This window comes from Oryctolagus cuniculus, chromosome 19, assembly GCF_051225735.1.
Source record: "Oryctolagus cuniculus isolate XC-2025 breed Fujian yellow rabbit chromosome 19, ASM5122573v1, whole genome shotgun sequence".
In the NCBI taxonomy this organism is placed as follows: domain Eukaryota; kingdom Metazoa; phylum Chordata; class Mammalia; order Lagomorpha; family Leporidae; genus Oryctolagus; species Oryctolagus cuniculus.
The window spans coordinates 27470993-27486075 of record NC_142885.1 but is presented as its reverse complement, the minus strand read 5'-3'; the positions used below and the strand labels follow the sequence as shown (position 1 = coordinate 27486075).

The window sequence follows — 15083 nt, the reverse complement described above, 5'->3', positions numbered from 1 at the left end:
TATGCAGATGATGGAATATTGCTCTGTGTTAAGAGATGAGTGATCATACCATGAAAAGCTTGCATAGGAGAACCAGGAATGTATATTCCTAAGTAAAAGAAACCTATTTTTGTGATTTCAACTATAGGACAGTCTAGAACAGACTTAACTATGGAGACAGTAAAAGGATCAGTGGTTGCCTAGGACAAGAATTTTAAGGCAGAGAAAATAACTCTGCATTAAATTATGATTGATATGTGTTGTTGTACATTTTTCAAAGCCTGTAGGATATATCACACCAAGAGTGAATCTGAGTAAACTGTGGACTACGGGTCATAGTGATGTGTCAATGTAGGCTAATTAATGAGAATAAACATACCGTCCAGTGGGGGATGTTGATATAGGTGAAATGGGGGGGGCAGAAGAGGAAAATCTCTGTATCTCCACTTAATATTTTTCTGTAAACCTAAAACTGTTCCAAAAATAAAGTTTATTTTTTAAAATGAAACATTCACAGAAGCATAAAAAATCAAACACCTAGAAATAAATCTGATAAAAGTCCAAGATCCCTTTGTGAAAATCATGAAGCATTACTGAGAGAAATAAAACATGAATTATTTAAGTAGAAAGATATAACATGATTATTGATTGTATACTTTATGTTATAATGATCTCAATTCTCTTTCAGCTACTGTTCTATAGCAAAGATGTGATTCTAAATTTTATATGGAAACCCAAAAGCTTAAGAATGGCCAAAGTAAACTTTTGAAGAAGAAGATGAGAGGACTTGCTCCCCAGGACATACAGACACATTAGTTCTGGTAATTAGGACAATCTGATAATGGGCAAGTTAAACAGTGGAAGGGAACTGATGATTCCAAAGCTAACTCACACAGAATGGGTTTGATGTATTGTAAGGATGGTACTTTAAAATAAGAGAAAGAGGACTGTCTTTCCCATAAGCAGAAGTGGGGCAAGTGGGACTCATGTGCAAAAAAATATTAAAACTTGACTGCTACGTTTAGTTTCACAAGATTCAGAACTAAATGCAAAAGGCAAAACACTAAAAAAGGGAAGGCAACATAAGGTGATATCTTCTTGTTCTCAGGGTAAGGAAATATCCTTAAATTATGACACACAAAATACAAATCATGTCCTAAACAGCACTCTGGCCTCAGAATCAGCCCTTAAGGCATTCGGATCTGGCTAAAAAGCCCATGAGAGTATTTTTGGTATGGAAAGGCAAGACAGTCTTGCAAAAAAAAATGACCAAATGAAAGATCTCTGTGAGTGAGATCCCAGTGGAAAGAATGGGCCATCAAAGAAGGAGGTACCTTTCTCTGAAGGGAGACTAGAACTTCCACTTTGACTGTGGCCTTGTGTAAATCAGATTGGAGTTGGCGAACTCAAGAGGCTTCCATAGCCTTGGCAACTCATGACTAGAGCCTCAGGTGATAACGGATGCCATAAATAAGAGTGTCAATTGTTAGATCAACAACAGGAGTCACTGTGCACTTACTCCCCATGTAGGATCTATGTCCTTAATGTGTTGTACTCTGTGTGTGAATTAATGGTATAACTAGTACTCAAACAGTACTTTATACTTTGTGTTTCTGTGTGGGTGCAAACTGTTGAAATCTTTACTTAGTATATACTAGATTGATCTTCTGTATATAAAGATAATTCAATGAATCTTGATGCGAATGGGATGGGAGAAGGAGCAGGAGATGGGATGGTTGCGGGTGGGAGGGAGGTTATGTGGGGGAAAAGCCGCTATAATCCAAAAGTTGTACTTTGGAAATTTATATTAATTACATAAAAGTTAAAAAAATACAAATCATAAAAGAAAACATTTAAAAGTTGGGCCCTATCAAAAGTAAGAGCCTCTGCTCATCTGGAGACAGCATGAAGAGAATGAAAAGGCAGTCTCTTCATTAGTATATAGAAAGAACCAGTATAAATGAGAAAAAGGCAGAGCTTCACCAAGTGGCCAATAGTTTTGATGAAGCAGGTAATTCACAAAGGAGAATATCCAAATAGCCATGAGTACATGGAAATATACTGACTTCATTAATAACTAGGAAAATGCAAGTTGAAGCACCAGGAGCTATCATTACTATAGCCATCAGGATGACAAAAATGAAACTGACTGACAATATCAAGCTTGGCAGGTGATCAGGAGCTAAGGGACTTCTCAGGGATTGTTGAAGGCACACTGGGGTGCCCTCGTTGGAAAAGAGTTTGTCCTGATGCACAGAAGTTCAAAGACACATGAGCTCTATGAGCCACCACTTACAAACAGAGGCACAAATGCCCTCAAAGTCACAGGACCTGGTTGGTGTGCTTCCCCGGATTCCTCTGGAGATCACCAAGGCCCTAGACCTTGATTTAATAGTAATGAATGAGGACGTACGGAGTGCTGGGGTCTGCTCTCCTAAGAGGAGACATTTGGGCTCAGTCTGGGAGGAACAAGACCTGAAGATGACTCCATCTTCCTTCTGTCCTCTGGTCTGTCAGCCCATGGTGAGGTCCGCCCTGCACTTTGTGCTAAAATCCCACCGCTCTGGCTTTTTCAGACATTCTTCCTTGATGCAAAACAAAGTGTACTAGTCTGAGACCTGCCCTTCAGAAGGGAGTTAGTGGTTCAGGAGGCCTTCGGTCTGGTTTTGTTAGAATGTTAAATGGAGCTCCTTCTTTTTCCCTTCCTGCACTCCCGCCAGCAGCATGGCAGTGTGGGCTCAGTGGTTTCTGAGTGCCCTTAGCTGGTGTCCTTGCACTGCCAGCAGGACAAGGATGTCATCGTCCACCAACCACGAATTAAATCGAGGTGTCTCTCCTTGGGGCAGGGCAGAATGCATATCTCCCCAAGGACAGTGAGGGGGCTTCTGGAGGCCTCCCATTAGCATTATTCCTGGCCTCTAGGCAGTGATATAGAATGATTTCAAACCACGGTTCACTGCTTTTACCTTAGCAACCAGACTGAAGCAGAATCCATGAATGCCCTCCGCAGTGACAAGCTTGATTTATCCTCCTGGGTAGCAACTATTTCCCCATACAAAGAAGGGCTCCATATACATTTATTATCCATTGACATATACTGTGACATCACTGTGGGCCCAAGACAGAGGATTTGTGGAGGAAATAATAAATAAGTAAATGAGGACACGATCAGTCTGCAGCCCAGCTGTACTGAGGCCCCTCTGAGACAGTGGAGTGGACCTCCACTCACCGCAGGAGGTTGTAAATTCCTGGCAGAAGGAAGTCTTGGCTTCCGTGTTCTGCGTTTGTTTCCAGGCAAAGAAATGGCCCATATTTCACTTTGTTTTCTCATTTATTTATGTGCTCAGTTATTTACTGTCTGCCATTCCACTAGACTGAGTTTCCAGGCATCATGTGTATTGCATACAGGTATTGTCCCCATGCCCTAGTATAGCCATGGACACGTGGAGGGCCAGGGGATTTTTGTTGAGTGGATCTACAATTTTAAGCTCTGTCTGGAGCAGGATCACTACATGCTACTCCTATTCTACTCTCATGGAACTCCATCCCATCCTTGGGTGGCCCTGCAAAACTTCCCACAAGAAGGTGTCTTGAGTGTGCAAATCTCCATGGAAAATTTGGGACAAAACAGAAGAATGCCATGCAAGTTGATCGGATAGTTTAGGCAGCCAGAGAGTTAGTGTTTCATGGATACAACAGTCTCCTTGCCTCCCCCTCATCCCAGAGATTATCCCTAACACCCCCACCCCATTAGAACCTCTGGCAACTCCAGATCTTGCTGTCACTTTTCCCTTTCCATCTCTCCTCCTTTTCTCAACTCTTCTTTATGCTTTTAGGAAGAATAACTCAACTCTTTTAAGTTCAAGTTCCTACCTGAACTCAAAAGCTCACCCTTGCCCACTCAAACACCATCAGTGCATCAGCCAAATTAAAGAACTCTGTCTCTTAGCAAACCCAGAAGGTCAGAGACAGATCAGTGTTCTCTTCTGGCAGTACTCCCCTTATTCACAACCAAGAATTTCACCTGCTTCTCAGTCTGTTATTTTACCTCTCTGCTTTTCCACGAAGTTAAAACAAACACCAAGTATCCCTCCTGTTCTCCAACATGTTCCTTTCCTTTCTTCCATTCTTTTCTTCCTTTCTGTCTTGTCTTCTTCTCCTTCCTTCCTTCTTTTCTTCCACCTTTCTTAATTAATTCCTCCCTTCCCTCCTTCCTTCCTTTTTACCTGAGAGGGGGAGGGGAGGCAGTAGGGGAGGAAGTGAGGGAAGGAGGAAGGGAGGGAGGGAGAGTGAGAGAAAGAGGGAGGGAGGGAGGGAGGGAGGTAGGGAGGGAGGGAGAGAAACTTGCTCATCTGCTGAATCACTCCCTAAATGCCAGCAATGGCCAGATTTGATCAGAGGCCAATGCTGGGAACATGGAATACATTCCACATCTCCTATGCAAGTGGCAGCAACCCAATTACTTGAGCCATCCTTTATTACCTCTCAGGGTCTCCAACAGCAGGAAGCTGGAGTCAGCTGGAGCCAGGAACCAAACCCAGGAACTCCAGCACGGGATGCAGACATCTTAACTGGCTTCTTTTTTTTTTATATTTAGTAAGCCTACTTTATTTACATAATACATATTTTTGCCATGCAGCTTAATAAATTACACTCAATGTAATGACAGACAAACACTACCTGGCTATTTGAAAATGGCTTTATATAGAAAGATAACTGTACTTAAATGAGTTAATTACAACCCTATAAATTACTGTAGACAATATAAAACAGGCATAGTAATTTTAAAACATAAAGTCTGTAGGTAAAGAACTTTTACAGTTTACACATAGGTAAAATTAACACCAGTTGTTTTTGAGCACTGAAGCTGGATAGCATACTTTTAATCTTATTTTGATAACTATAAAAACAAAATAAATATACAAGGCTCAGATTTGTATGCAAGTTTTAAATGTTCTTTAATGTTAACAATATCGTAAAAATTTTAACAGTAGTGCTGTGCACACAGTAGGTGGTCAATAAAGGTGGATATACAGAAGTGCTTATAGTTTGACAGCAATCGACTCCTTCATTCCCTACTTTATAATAAATATAACATAGAAAAGATAAAAATGAGAGAAGGCCCTCTTCCAAATTCTAGCCTTTTCATAAACAGTTGAAATGTTTACATGGCATAATTCTCTCTACGGTGAGACAGTATATCTTTTAATCAAAGAAAGGTGTTAAAAATACAGTATATGCATTAATTCATATGGCAAGCATTAAATCAATACACTAAAACAAAAATATGAATTTAAAATTGAAAAAATTAATTTCTTTTTAATTTGGAGAAGATTTTATAATAAAAAATGGTTCCATACATAAAATAACTGGACTTCCACTTTATTTTTAACTTGATTGTTAACTACTCAGTGTATTCTGTTTGACCAAAATGACAAAAATATTAATTTAAAAGTAGGCCAACAAAGCATGCTTTAAAGGAAATATCGCCTACTCTTGTACCACTTAACATATACATCGAATTTGTGGCCTTATGAGGTAAGAGAGCCATTTTCAGAGTAGCATTCTGTCATAAAAAATGGGTATGACAGAAAATGCCCTGACTGAACCTAGCTAGGAAATGCTCCTTGCTGAGCATTGCGGGTGGGGTGGAGGTGAGGGTATGGAATTTGTATTTCAAAAGCACTACACTGGAAAGAAACACAACATTTTACAGATGCATAAACTGAGGTACATTAAAGCAGCTTTCCTAGTATCCGATGTACACAAGGCATTTTGGGAATGAACTTCACCAGGATCAACTTTTTTTTCTGATATTCAATAATTGTGTTCTGAAAGCAGTTCATGCTCATGAAGAAACTTGGATAATATTTTATATTCCAAAAAAAGATGTACATTTTTGTGAATCTGCTTTAAGGGATTTAATTAACGCAGATGAAAATACTACAATACAAGGGGGCAGGGAGCCCTAGTGAGTACATACAAAACAGAGTACGTTTAACACTTCAGGTCCAAGTATCAGTGTTTCTCGGCACTTTGTCAGGGCAATGCATAAAACATGCAGAAGCAGGACCAGAGCACAGGTGAATAGCCACATCACCCAACTGGGCATCGGCATGACTTGTTCTAAGGCCTAAAAGTGCACTTCCAGGTCAAGACGGCCATCTGGGTCCTATGGCCTTGAAATTATTCGCGGCCATATAGCTGGGAACCCCCATCATCAGGAAATTTAGGAATACAAATTCAGAAAAGCAAAAGTTTTTCTGGAATTTCGGAGTCAAATTTTCTGTCTTGCAATTAAATTATTACTGGGAATTAAATAGTATCTGGAATTAAAACTTTTGGTGGCTAAAGACTTCTGTGGTTTTACACCATAGAATCTGTTGCCTAATCACATAGTTACTATCTAATGTGATTCTTATCTGATAGAAAATAACAATGCAAGTTTCTTTTCCTTTTCTCAATACCCCTCTCAACTTGAGAAGAAGTTGCAAGTTTTTGTTCTGGCAAAGTAAAAAAATCCAGTGTTGCTAGAGAGTAGAGAATGTATAACTAAAGGAAATACTATCTTAAGTGCCAGTATCAAACAAAATATGTATTTAATGGCTAGTGATTATGCAAAATCACTGTCCTAACTTACATGAATACTAAGCACAGGCCGTATCAATCTTGCCTTGATTAGGCACTTAAATTTGACAATTTACTGAAAGTATCTTCTATTAAAGTAATCACACAGGATGACTCCATTTTCTAATGGAGATGAGCCCTTCCTAAGGAAACGAAGCTGGTGGTAAGTAAAATAAAATCCTATTTCTGCACTAGTGCCACATTCATTGTTCAGATGTTTCTTATGATTGCCAGCGAAACTTCACTTTCTGTATAAGCAGAAGATTAGTAGTTTTAAGGGTCCATAAAGCAGTTGTTACTACACAGATACCCAAGTTTATTTTTCCAATTTTAAAAAGCATTACTCATGATATATTAAACAAGAGGAAAAAGAAAAACTAATGAGAACCTTAAAAACAGTGGGGTATACAACTCCCCATTATATATTGCTTAACAACTGAATTCACCAGGTGGCCATACCTGAATTCACAAATGTGAAATATAGTCAGGACAAGGCTTGCTATGTCTATACTGCATGACATACACTGTTGACTGATGCCACCAATATAACATCACTACTGCAAGGATATGCCATATTTGGTGGCTTGATCCGAGGTAGTTTAGTTGTCCTGGAAAGTACCGTTCTGGCACTTTGGAAATGTAGAAGAGGAAAGCAAGAAGAGCAATCATATACATCACAAGTACACGGGGTGCAAAGTCCTGTACAATAGGAGCACCGATTCCACCATTGAGCCAAACCCATTGAAGAGTGGGGATCACTCCATATCCCGAAACAGAACAGAAGATGATAGAACGGAGCCTCTGCCATTGCTGTTTGAGGTAATTGGGATGAATCTGCGCAAAGAACACTGCCAGGATCATGGCCAGCACTGTGATCAAGTACACTTGGCGCCAATAATTATTACAATAAAATGCATAAAATACTCCTGAGACATAGCAGCCCAGTACTCCAATAGAAATTCCTGCATAATCTAATGCCATCCATCTTCGACATGTTTTTTCTGATTAATGGCAAGAAAAAGGGTGATAGCCCACAGAGCAAAGCATACAGACCTGGAAGCAGAAAAGACAAATAGAACAAATTACAAAATCTTCTCTGGATGCACTTGCCGAGGGTAACACAGATGTCATATCATAAATTCCCAGGGTGAAGAAGAGAAAGAAACCCAGCAAATGACTCCAGATGTTAACCGTCTCATTAGATAAAATAAACAAACTTTTGATACACAGCCTGGAGGGCAGGTAGGCCCGGTAGCCGTCGGTGATGTAAGGGTTGTCCTTGAGGGACACGGGGATCTGCTCGTAGGTGTAAAGGCGGATGCCGCGGGGCACCAGGACCGGCCAGTACTGGTAGCTGCCCAGCTCGATGTAGTGCGCGCTCTTCAGCAGCTTCTGATGCATCGTCCCGGCTGCCGCCGCTCCAGGCTCCGGAGCTCGCCCAGGCCCCGCCTCCCCAGGGAGGGGGCTTCGCCGCTGGAGCCCCACCCCGGAGCCCGCGGACTCTGCGCCTTAACTGGCTTCTTTACCACTAGGTTTAATGCCTGCTTCCTTTCCAATACTTTTATCTAGAGTAAAAGTGGTTTAAAAGATGACAGATGGAGACCTTGACAAAGATAAATAAAATCCTCTAAAAGTCTGGATCCTGAAGCCTAGGTACATGTAGATGTGGGGAAGGGAAATTCCCCTTTTCTTTGCCTTGGTGGTTAGAGAGGTATGTGAGTTGCCTGTATTTATCACACAAGGGTTTTTATTCTTAGGGAAGAAGAGTTAAAGGAGTCATCATTTTGATTCTTGAATTTTCTACGCCCTTTTATCTGTTAAAGTAAAGCTGACTGCTCAAATATAAACCTTGGAATCTTTGAGACTCAAAACATCATGCTTACTTCCATTCACATTACAGGTTGCAGGGCCTTCCACATGATCATACAGAGGCCCAGGCCCCTTCTAATTTGTGGCTCCTTTGACCTCTTCTTCCTCTCAGCAGCTTACAGATGCAGACAGACTATGAGGGTAGACATCGCTTCCTAACCACCTGGCACTTCACCAAGCCTGTCTGCTTACATTCCATCGGTGAGAAGCAGTCCCACGTCCCATCTACATATAAGGTGGGGGGGATTGAGAAATGCAGCCCTTGGCTGGACCAGGAAAAACAAACCTTTGGTGGTCACCAGGCCATGCTGGTCAAACCTCAGAACCAAATTTCCATCTGGAGATTAGTCCCAGGTAGTTGGCCTCTTTCCCTCCTCCTGGCCTCAAATCTCAAATATTAGGCTGAGGCTTCTACTCTCAATCCCAGAAGGATTCCTCTTCTCCCAAACTTCATCCCTGATGGACACTTTTCTCCCATCTGAAAAGGTCAAATCATACATGAAGGAGGGGATTCTATACTTTGAATTGTTTCTTGGCTTTAGCATTTCTCTTTCTGGGCCAAGCCTGTGTCTCTCTGCTTCTCACTCCTCTTTGTGAGTGCATTGTCAAGTTCTCAGGAGTCCTGAGCACTCAAATAATCTTGATTGTACCTTGATTTAATAGCATAAAGATTCTTATGCTATTAAAAGCATAAAGATTCAGCCAGGGACTACCTTTCCAAGCCGTCTCCACCTATCCACCCACTTGTGACTTGAGGGGCCAAGTGACTGATTCTCATCAGTGGAAGCGTTTTGTGAAGACCTGAATGGTTAAGGAACAGGGGTACCTACTCTATGGTCTCTTTCCCCAGTACCTGGAGGGAGCCTGGGCCACACTGACCTCATCTGCAGGAGGGTGGATCTGCAGCAGTGGTGTCTAGCTTCTCACATTGCCTCCCCTCCTTTCTGACTTCTGCTCTTCTCAGGTCATCACTGCCCCTGTTGTTATTCTTTCTTATCAAAGATAAACTATTTTTTTGACAGGCAGAGTTAGACAGTGAGAGAGAGAGACAGAGAAAAAGGTCTTCCTTCCAATGATTCACCCCACAAATGGCCACTACAGCAGGCGCTCTGCACCAATCTGAAGCCAGCAGCCAGGTGCTTCCTCCTGGTCTCCCATGCGGGTGCAGGACCCAAGCACTGGGCCATCATCCGTTGCCTTCCTGAGCCACAGCAGAGAGCTAGACCGGAAGAGGAGCAACTGGGACAGAACCGGTGCCCCAACCAGGACTAGAACCCAGAGTACCAGCACCACAGGCAGAGGATTAGCCTACTGAGCCATGGCGCCAGCCAAAGATTAACTATTAAAAACTTTAGATGTGAGCTTTTCAAAATAGTTTTTAAATAAAATTCTTGAAATTGGAAAACTCCTCAAAGTCCAAGAAGGAAATTTATCATACAGAATTATAGGCTCTATAACTGATAGGGAGGGAGAGAGAAGTATTTTGGAACAAGTTGGCTCCTCGTAGCCCCATAAAGATGCAATGATTAATATCTATCATTTTTTGACATTCATTACACACTGTGTTAAATGCTACATGTAAGCGTTCACTGGATTTTTTCTACAAACACATGAGGCTGATTTAATATTGGCCTTCTTCAAGCTTTGGTCATCTCAACTAGCGACCATTCCTGGAGAGATCTGCCACACTGTCTCCCATTCTTTCCCTACTTGTTTTAAAGTGGTTTTCTTATTTTCCTCAGGTTCACAATCCCATTCTTTTTTCTCTGTCCCACTGAAATGTAAACTGCTGTCTGAGAGCATTTCTCTCTGTCTGCCTTCTAAATGCCTACCTTGCTAGACCTCCGGTCATGGTCAAAGAGATTTGAGACACCCTATGTCTAATACATATTTATAAGCCCCACAGAACTCAACCAGGCAACTTTTCTGTAGACAGTGTTTAAGAACCATATATTTGAGTAATAAATGAATTCTAGTCTTCCAAGTCTTACATTTTAACTACTCTTGCAGTTCTTAAACTTATCTGGATATAATAAAATCAAGCAAGAGAATTTGTTACTATCTCAAAATTTCTAAGGATGAGTTTTCTAAATCCCTATTTTTTTTTGACAGGCAGAGTGGACAGTGAGAGAGAGAGAGACAGAGAGAGAAAGGTCTTCCTTTGCCGTTGGTCCACCCTCCAATGGCCACCACAGCTGGCACACTGCAGCTGGCGCACCATGCTGATCTGAAGCCAGGAGGAGCCAGGTGCTTATCTTGGTTTCCCATGGGGTGCAGGACCCAAGCACTTGGGCCATCTTCCACTGCACTCCCGGGCCACAGCAGAGAGCTGGCCTGGAAGAGGGGCAACCGGGACAGAATCCGGCATCCCAATTGGGACTAGAACCTGGTGTGCTGGCACTGCAGGCAGAGGATTAGCCTATTGAGCTGCAGCACTGGCCCTAAATCCCTATTTTTACAAGCTGCCTAAGCAATTTTGAAACACCAACTTTTCGCATCCTCCAGACTGGCAGTTGGAAACCTGTAAACTACTCCATCTTCCTTCATCTCAGAATCCTATATGTCTTCCTTCTACATCCATGCTTCCCTAATCATTTTCTCTTAGCTCCCAAAACCAGGAACCAAGTTGGTCCATCCTGAGACTCTCAACATGAGACAAAGATATGCTCCCAAAGTCTTTAGCAAATGGTATATTCTAATGGACATTAAAACCTGCCCCTATGATTTGGCCTCTACCTGCACATGGGTGACCACTTCTACAACCCAAATGAAAAAGAAGAAATGTGTTCCTGGATGTATTTCACCAAGTTGCACATTTTATTCAATGATACATGACTGAAATGCTCCACAAATGAGCTTTGCCTTTGAACTGTATTAATATAGAGTTGGTATTCAGGCATCTTATACTCTCAGATAATCTGATTCTGCTGTTTTCTCATGCTGACTCTAACTGCAGCAGGTTCTTCAGGGGAACTCTTTGTAAAGATGCTTAAAAAGTAGAATAAGCAGATTCAAGAAATCGGCCAGCTGGTTTCCATGCTGCAGATGCCCACACGAGCCTTGAAAAAAATCTAGCAGCAGAGGATGTAGAAGATCCTGTGGGTTGGTTGATAAAGGGAGAAATGAGAAGGGGATTTTTTCTTCTCCTGCTAGGTTTCTATAATTGGATCTAACTGCTATCAATTGAAAAAGAGAATTATCACTTCTAGGTGGAGGGTCTGGAACATTAAAAGACTTCAGAAAATAGCATTATTTTATATTATATATTCTAGAGACATGCACATTCATGTGTAGTCATTTTAATTGTATCTATCATCTACCTATCTGAAAGGGAGAGAGAGAAAAAGAGGAGAGGAGAGGGGAGGGGAGGGGAGGGGGAAGGGGAGACAGACAAGACATTTTCACTGGTTCATTCCTCCCCCAAATGCTGGGAGTCAGGAAGTCAGTCCAAGTCTCCCACTTGGGTGGCAGGAACCTAACTACTTGAGCCATCATCTGCTGCCTCAAGCATATGCATTAGCAGGAAGCTGAAATTAGCAGAGTTGGGACTTGAAGTCAGGTTCTCTGATATGGGATGTGGGTATACCAGGTAACATCTTAACTGCATATAAACTGTGTGTGTGTGCATGTGCACACACGTGTGCACATGTGCACACATGCATTATTTTGGTAGATGTCAGACTCTGAAAATTAATTTTATTTTTAAAGTCTATATTTTTAATTTTTTGAAGATAGAGTGGGGAGAGGAAGGAACAGAGATAGATATCTTCTTCTGGTTCACTCCCCAAATAACTGCAACTTTCTGGGGTTGGACTAGGCTGAAACCTGGAGCCAGGAATTCAATGCAGATCTCCTAAACAATCCAAGTACTAATGTCATCACCTGCTGCCTCCCAGGATATGCATCAGTAAGAAGTTAAAATTGGGAGCAGAGTCAGGACTCAAACTCAGTTTACCTAATTCACCAGCCCTCTCATAGGGGATAAAGTGAAAATCCAGAGAGGTAAAGTGACCTGTCCAAATACATACAGTTGGTTAGGAGTAGATCTGTGGTGGTTTCAGAGATAGGCCCAGACCTTTGTTAAAAGCTGAACTGTTACCCCTGCTGCCAGGAGGGCAGTTGACAGGCAGCCTTCTGTTTTTGACCTCCTTAGAGCTACAGATAGCTTTGCTCAGATACAGGTTCATTCAGTGACTGCTTGAGGTTAAGAGTAGAAAGGTCCAGCCCTTTGACCTTGTGTGGGACACCTTGACGGGCCATTTTATCTCCAGAGCTCTGAGCAGGGTTGGACAAGGCTGCCAGGTGGTCAGCAAAACTAGTTTGTGAGTTGGTTTCCTCTTATGTTTTCCTTCCCCCAAGAGAGCTGTTGAGTAAACTTCTTGCACATCAATCTTAAGCTCAGAATGTTTCCCAGAGAACTCAATTTGGAATAAGAACTAAAATAAAAATCATTTCTCCCAGTTCTAACTAAGGTGTCCAGGCAGGAAGTAAATGTGTGTCTGTGTGTGTACATGTGTCTCTGTATGTACATGTGTATATGTGTGTGTGTATGTGTGTGCATATGTAGGTGTCTGCTTGCATTTCTTATTGCTTTGTTCCCTAGAAACCTTCCCATTTGAGGGATGGAAAAATGACTTCTAATTTTTTTTTCCTCATGCACAAACAAGTTTTTGTTTCCCTAGCAAGATGGTGGTTATCTGGTCTAAATGAATAATGCATCTTCCTTTGGCACAGATTAGCTCAACTTGTTCAAGATTAATGTTGACTTCACATCCTAGGAGGCAATGAGTGATTCAGTGAGAAAGCAAGGATCACATGAAGAGAATTATAAGATCCTTGCATTCTTCTACTTTGGACACTGACAGGAAGCCCAGAAAATCGGTAAATTTCTCTTTGCCTGTCAATAGCAGCAAATTTTTTTTGGATTTTTCAATTATTTTTGTTCCTTTACTGAACAGCTATTAAAGCAAGGATATACCTACCAAGTGAGTGCCTTCAGAGAATGTACACTCTGGGGAAGATGCCTGTGTAATTCTAGGTGGGCAACCACTCTGCAAATGCTTACTGCAGAGGGACTGACCCTGTCTGAGGAAGATATGGACGCTGCCTCTGCAGCATGTCTGGAAGGAATGGGGAAGGGGTTGTGCAGGTCAGTGCTGTGACCAACCTTGGCCAAGGGCAGGAGGTTGGTGAGCTTGCCAGATGTGGGTGTGTAGGGAGAGAGCCTGGGGGAATGGTCATCTTGAGGGTGACCTAACATGCACACAACATAGCAGCTGCCAGTGTCTGCGGTAAGCACTAGGAAACAGAAAGCTTTTGAGACAAGGCAGCGTATGGCAGGGCTAGGTTTTCAATGCCAATGACTCCATTGGTCCACCCTGAAGGAGTGGCCACTGGATTGTCCAGGTGGAAAGGAAGATTCTGGCTATTTAGGAGGTTTTTTGTTGTTGTTATTCTTGTTTGTTTGTTTTTTTAACAAAGCAAGACACATAAGCCCAAAGGATCTTGTTGCTCCAGATGTAGAAGAAAAGACAGAGGCCTGCTGGGTCAGCACAAGTACATCCAGGACAGGGCCTTGTTATAAGCTGCACTTCTCACAGCTCTCCTCCTCATGGGTACAGCTCCTCAGGAAGACTCCTCGAGTCCCACAAACCACATTCTCTTCTCCCAGATTCTATGGAGTACAGGTGATCTCCTAGTCCCTCTGCCAGCAAGTCACCCAGGAAACTGCCATACCTGCCATTCCCTACCCATCACGAGTTGGTGGACTGACAATGGCCACAGGGGCTGCTGTGCCTGTGGAAGTTGGAAAGCACATCACATCTGCCTAAGAAACTAGGAGACCATCCCTCTTCCTGGGCCCCCAGAGAGCCTAGATCCATGACAGGCAAGGGAGTAAGTGTTGCTTGCCCATGACAGAGTGCCGGTACAAGACAAGGGATGCTTGCCAATGGGTGAAGGCAAACCAGCAGTCCTAGGGATTCAGCAAAAGCCTCTGATAAATTTTAACTTTGAATCATCATGAAAAGAAAAGAAAAGAAAAACCCTTTATCCTAGAGTTACTGTTGCATATGGGTATAAAGTCTGAGCCATGGAACTGCTGGGTCAAAAATTATGTTCATTTCACATTTTAACAGATATTGCTAAACAGTATTTTTCACCTATACAAGCAATATGAGAACCTACTTTTCTATTTAAGGCTCTTACCAATAAACTACACTATTACATTTTCATTCTTTTTTAAAGATTTATTTATTCATTTAAAAGGCAGAGTTTACAAAGAGAGGGAGAGACAAAGAGAGATCTATCTGCTGGTTCATTCCCCAAATGGCTGCAATGGCTGGAGCTGGGCTGATCTGAAGCCAGAGGCCTCTTCTAGATCTCCCACATAAGCGCAGGTGCAGGGGCCCAGGGACTTGGGCCACCTTCCACTGCTTTTCCAGGCCACAGCAGGCAGCTGGATCAAAAGCAGAGCAGCCAGCAGCCAGGACTCAAACAGGCTCCCTACACGGGATACCAGTGTCAAAGGCAGCAGCTTTACCTGCTATGCCACAATGCCACCCTAAACTGTCATTCTAATGTATAGTTTTTCCACAAATCTTTCCCAA

The 15083-nt window shown here is 42.3% G+C and overlaps 1 pseudogene; it reads right to left on the bottom strand.

The window, feature by feature from the left end:
• Positions 1 to 6977: 6977 nt before the first annotated feature.
• Positions 6978 to 8007, bottom strand: LOC138846859 (progestin and adipoQ receptor family member 3 pseudogene; annotated as a pseudogene).
• Between the last annotated feature and the right edge of the window lie 7076 nt (positions 8008 to 15083).